The sequence below is a fragment of the Marmota marmota genome, unplaced genomic scaffold, assembly GCF_001458135.2.
Source record: "Marmota marmota marmota unplaced genomic scaffold, marMar, whole genome shotgun sequence".
In the NCBI taxonomy this organism is placed as follows: Eukaryota; Metazoa; Chordata; class Mammalia; order Rodentia; family Sciuridae; genus Marmota; species Marmota marmota.
Genome location: NW_026006028.1, coordinates 16,210 through 22,460, shown reverse-complemented (window position 1 = coordinate 22,460; position 6,251 = coordinate 16,210). Strand labels below are relative to the sequence as shown.

The 6,251-nt window shown below is 39.5% G+C and overlaps 1 long non-coding RNA gene across 1 annotated transcript; it reads right to left on the bottom strand.

Moving 5' to 3' along the window:
• Positions 1-3,137: 3,137 nt before the first annotated feature.
• LOC125614705 lies at positions 3,138-4,104 on the bottom strand. Its single transcript, XR_007345272.1, has 3 exons — positions 4,080-4,104; positions 3,550-3,561; positions 3,138-3,292 (listed from the first exon to the last, which is right to left on the bottom strand). It is a non-coding gene; the product is annotated as an uncharacterized LOC125614705 (long non-coding RNA).
• Positions 4,105-6,251: the final 2,147 nt, after the last annotated feature.

The following is a 6,251-nucleotide window of genomic DNA, read 5'->3' as shown; positions in this document are numbered from 1 at the left end:
AAAAAGAAGAGAAACATGAAAATTGAAACTGTTCCTGAGAGAAAACCCTTTTACGTAGGAGGCCCAAACATTTGGAGTATAGTCAAAATAGGAAACAGGTGAATCCTGCACAGTATCATAGAAATTAAAAAAAAACACTAGCTCTAACCCTAACACTAGGTCTAAACCTAGTCCTAACACAAAGTCTAACCCTAAACCTAATCTGTTTAGAGAGCCTTTGATCATAGAAGTTTCAAAATTGGGGAGTCTAGTGGAGCAAGCTTACAGATGAATAATGGGCAGTTTCAAAGAAATCTGACAAAATAATTGGGGGAGCTATTTCAGTACAAGCATATTTCCCTGTTTTCTCCTAAAGTGTTCTCAGATAAATTTGTATTGCAAGCTTCAGCTTAATACTAATTTCACAAGGAACAAACCAGAGAGTCCCCACAGAGGACTGATTGAGTGAGTGAAGTTTCAAGAAGTTAGCACCAACCTTGTTTGATTTTCAGCTCCATGTACATTTAAAATCTGACCAAATGATTGTGGGAGGTAGTTCAGTACATGCATATTTTCCTGTTGTCTCCTAAAATGTTCTCGCATAGTGTTGTTTTTACATGCTTTATCTTTGGGATACATTCACAAGGATAAAACCAGAGCGTCCTCACAGAGAACTGATTGAGAGTGTGAAGTTTTAAGCAGCTAGCAAAAACTCTGTTTGATTTCCAGCTCCATTTCCATTTACCCATATAGGTCAAAATGAAGTGAAACCTGAAAATAAAGACTGAAATACTGATAGCAAACCAGTGAACCTAGAAGTCCCAAATCTGGGGAACATAGTAAGGCTAGGTAAAAGATAAATCCTGCCTAGTAACAAAGAAATTTGAAAAAAAACTACTGTAAACCTAACATTAGATCTATCTTTAATCCTAATCCTACAGCTCTCCCTAGCCTGTTTAGAGAACCTTTGATCATAGAAGTCCCAAACTAAGGCAGCCTAGTGGAGCAAGCTAACAGATAAATCCTGCACAGCATCAAAGAAATCTGAGCAAATAATTGGGGGATGTGTTTCAGTACATGCATACTTCCTTGATTTCTCCAAAAGTGCTCTGGGATAAAGTTGCTTTGCATGCTTCAGCTGAGGGCAACATTCATAAGTAACAAACCACAGAGTGCCCACAGAGCACTGATTGAGTGTGTGCAGTTTCAAGCAGCTAACACCAACCCTGCTTGATTTTGTGCTCCATTTCTCTTCAACAAAATAGTTCAAAATAAAGTGCAATCTTAAAATACAAACTGTTCCTGACAGCGAACCATTGAACGAAGAAGGCCCAAACCAGGGAATATTGTAAGGCTAGGTAAAAGATGAATCCTTCCCAGTATCAAAGATACATGAGCAAAACTGACTCTAACCCTAACACTAGGTTAAAACCTTACCCTTACCCTAACCATAAACCTAACCCTAATCTGTTTAGAGAATTTTTTATCATAGAAGTCCCAAATTAAGGGAGCCTAGTGAAGCAAGCTAACAGATGAATCTTGTGCAGTATCAAAGAAATATGACCAAATAATTTGGGGAGGTAATTCAGTACATGTATATTTCCCTGTTGTCTCCTACAGCACTTTCAGATAATGATGTTTTTGCATGCTTCAGCTTTGGGAAACTTTCACAAGAAAGAAATCAGAAAGTGCCCACATAGAACTGATTGAGTGTGTGCAGTTTTAAGCAGCGAGCACCAACCCTGTTTGATTTCAAGTTCCATTTCCATTTACCCGTATAGGTCAAAATGAAGGAAACCTTAAAATGCAAACTGTTCCTAACAGCAAACCATTGAAGTGATAAGGCCCCAAACTTGGGAAAATAGTAAGGCTGTGTAAAAGATGAATTATGCCAAATATCAAATGAATTTGAACAAAACTCACTCTAACACTAGATCTAACCCAACCCTACCTAATTCTAATCTGTTTAGAGTACCAATGATCATAGAAGTCCCAAACGTGGGGAGCCTAGCAGCACAACTTAACAGATGAATCTTGTGCAGTATCAAAGAATTTGATGAAAAATTGGTGGAGGTATTTCAGTACATTCATATTTCCCTGTTTTTTCTTAAAGTGCACATGGATAAATTGTTTTCCATGCTTCAGTTTAAGGTACTTTCACAAAGAAAAACCAAAGAGTGCCCACAGAGAGCTGATTGAGTGTGTGAAGTTTCATGCACCTAGCACCAACCCTGTTTGATTTCCAGCTCCATTGCCATTCACACCTAAGGGCATTATGAATTGAAACCTAAAAAGTCAAACTGTTCCTGACACTGAACCATTGAACCTTGAAGGCCCAAACTTGGGGAGCCTATTAAGGCTAGGTCAAGGATTAATCCTGTACAGTATCAAATTAATCTGACCAAAAAATCTTTGGAGCTCTTTCAGTACATGGGTATTCTGCTCATTCCTAAAGCACTCAGAGATAAGGCTGTTACTTTCTACTTCATCTTAGGGCTACTTCCATGGCAAACACCAGATTATGCTCACTGATAACTGATGGAGTGTGAGAAAGTTTCAAGCAGCTAGCCAAAACCCTGTTTGATTTCCAGCTTCATTTCCACTCACTCCTATAGGGCAAAAAGAAGAGAAACATGAAAATTGAAACGTTCCTGAAAGCAAACCCTTTAAGTAGGAGGCCCAAACATTTGGAGTATAGTCAAAATAGGAAAAAATGAATCCTGCACAGTATCATAGAAATTTGAAAACAAAACTAACTCTTACCTTAACACTAGGTCTAATCCTAGTCCTAACACTAACCCTAACACTAACCTTAACCTGTTTAGAGTCCCTTTGATCCTAGAAGTCCCACACTCGGGGAGCCAAGTTGGGTAGGCTAACAGATAAAATCTTTCACATTATCAAAGAAATCTGACCATATAATTGGGGAGGTAGTTCAGTACATGCATATTTCCCTGTTTTCTCCTTAAGTGCTCTCACATAAAGTTGCTTTGCATGCTTCAGTTTCGGGCTACTTTTACAAGGAATAAACCAGAGAATGCCCGTAGAAAACTGATTGAGTGTGTGAGGTTTGAAGTAGCTAGCACCAACCCTGTTGGATTTCCAGCTCCATTTCCATTTATATGCATAGGTCAAAATGAAATGAAAACATTAATTACAATCTGTTCAGGAGAGCAAACCCTTGACCCAAGAGGCCCAATCCTAGAGAATATAGTAAGGTTAGGTAAAAGTTGAATCCTGCCCAGTATCAAAGAAATTTGAACAATACTAAATCTAACAAAACACTAGCTGTAACCCCAGCTCTAACATAATGCTGATTTAGTGTGCGAAGTTTCAAGCAGCTAGCACAAACCCTGTTTGAGTCCAGCTCCATTTCCATTCACACCTTAGGGCAAACTGAAGTGAAAGATGAATATTAGAACTGCTCCTGAGAGCAAACCCTTTTACTAGGAGGCCCAAACTTGGGGAGCATACTAATAGGAAAAAGATAAATCCTTCCAAGTATCCAAAAAGTTGAAAAAACAAAAAACTAACTCTAACCCTAACACTAGTTCTAAAACTTGCCCTAACTTTAACCTAAACCTAAGCCTAACCTGTTAAGAGAACCTTTGATCATAAAAGTTTTAAACTTGGGGAGATTGGGGGCATGCTTAGAGATGAATTCTGCACAGTATCAAAGAAATCTGACCAAATAATTGGGGGAGGCATTTCAGTACATGCATATTGCCCTGTTTTCTCCTAAAGAGCTCTTGGATAAAGTTGTTTTGCATGCTTCAGCTTATGGCTACTTTTACAAGGAAGAAACCAGAAACTGCCCACAGACAACTGATTTAGTATGTGAAGTTTCAACCAGCTAGCACCAACCCTCTGATTTCCAGCTCCATATGCATTTACCCATATAGGTCAAAATGAAGTGAGACATTAAAAACAAACTATTCCCAACAGCGAGCCATTGGAACCAAGAAGGCCCAAAACTGGGGCAAATAGTAAGGCTAGGTAAAAGAGCAATCTTCCCAGTATCAAAGAAATTTGAACAAAACAAACTCTAACCCTAACACTAGCTCTAAAGCTAGCCCTAACCCTAACCATAACAATAACACTTACCTGTTTAGAGAACCATTGATCCTAGAAGTGCCAACCTTGGAGAGCCTAGTGGAGCAAGCTAATAGGTGAATACTGCACAGTATCAAAGAAATCTGATCAAATTGTTGAGAGACTTATTTCAGTATATACATGTTTCTCTGTTTTCTCCTTAAGGGCTCTCAGATACAGTTTCTTTTGCATGCTTCATTTTTGGCCTACCTTCAAAAGAAAGAAACCAGAGAGTACCCACTGAGAATTGATTGTGTGAAGTTTCAAGCACCTCCTGCCAAACCTGTTTGATTTCCAGCTCAATTTTCATTCACATCCATGAGCCATGATGAAGGGAAACCTTAAAGTACAACATGTTCCTGACAGCGAACCATTGAACCGACAAGGCCCAAACCTGTGGAGCACAGTAAGGCTAAGTAAAAGATGAATCCTGCCCAGTATCATAGAAATTTGAAAAAAAAAATAGGGCTTCATGGGTGCTCTCTGCACAGATGGAAGGCTGATCTGTGCAATTTCTACAGGCGCAGACAGCAGTCTCAGCCGCAAGGGTTCTCTCTGTGCAGATGGAAGGCAGCACAGAACACAGAGGGTTTGCTTGCGGGTCACCAGACTGAGCTCTGACAACAGCACAAGGTCACTCCAGAACCACTCACCTCACCAAACACCATATATGGGTAATAGATTGAATCCATCTTGCAAAACCTTACTCGCCATCTATTGGTGGGCATGGCTACCAGCTTGGTTCTACAGCTTATCAGGTACCTGGTTTCCAACTCCCCTATCTCCAGCTGTGATAACTCAGGATTTTTCTCACAAGATTTTGGGGGGTGTAGCTATTAATGTGGAACAGCAACTGTACAGGCACCTGGTTTCCAATTCAGAAACTCAGCGTAGGAAGGCTCTAGGTAGAAGCTAAAGCCCTCTCATCCTGGCTACCTCCACCACCCTGAGTACAAAGACTCAAGCTAGGTATCGACAACTCCACCTACTGCAAGAAAAGAAAACAGAGTTCTGAGAGACTTTTTTTTCTTTCTTACATTTCTTTTCTTGCTCTTCTTATCCATTCTCCTCTCTCCTTCCCCCTCTGGTCCTCAAAACCACAACATATGTGAAAACAAGAATTTTCCATGAAATTGGCCTTTAAGAACTGAATCACTGGGCTGGGGATGTGGCTCAAGCGGTAGCGCGCTCGCCTGGCATGCGTGCGACCCGGGTTCGATCCTCAGCACCACATACAAACAAAGATGTGGTGACCGCAAAAAACAAAAAACAAAAAACAAAAAAAACAAAAAATACTAAAAGATAAATGTTAAAAAATTCTCTCTCTCTGTCTCTCACTCTCTCTGTCTCTCTCTGTCTCTCACTCTCTCTAAAAAAATAAAAGAACTGAATCACTGGAATTGTATAATATAGAAGAATTGCATAGGCCCCACCTCACTACCCTTTTATTTGCTCTTATTTTTTTCTCCCTCTCTTTCTTTCTTTCCTTGTTGTTTTTCTTCTTTTTTTCTTTCTCCCTCTATCCAACTTTCAGCCTCCTAACTTTTACTATTTATACATAGGGTAATTTTATGAATACAGATAAGGAGTTATACGTTCTTTCATAAATTTCTCCTGTCTATTCATTAATGTTCTCCTCCAAATTTGCTAAGTTAGAATCATCATATACCCTCACTTCTTTCCCCCTTAACATAGCATCCTACCCCTGACCCTCAGTTCTCTATACACCACCAGAATTGGTATGCCTTTTATGAAACTAATGACTATATTCTAAATAATAATTGAAGCCAACATTAGACACAGAGTCTAAATATAAATGTATTTATAATGGTTAGGCTTAGGCTTCGGGTTACGGTTAGATGTAGAGTTAGGTTTTGATCGATGGTTAGGGCTAGGGCTAAGGATACGGCAAGGGTTAGGACTAGAGTTTGAGTTAGGTTTAGGATTATGTTAAGGGTTAGGGTTAGAACTAGTGATAGGGCTAGTATGAGAGTTAGAGTTAGTTTTAGTGCTAGGGTTAGGGTTATGGATAGGAATAGGGCTAAATTAGGGCTAGTGTTAGTGTTAGGTTTAGACTTTGAGTTAGGGTTAGAGTTAGGGTTTCGTTTAGGGTAAGGTATTGGGTAATAGCTAGTTTGAGTGCTAGGGCAAGGGTTAGTATTAGGGTTAGGTCTAGGGTT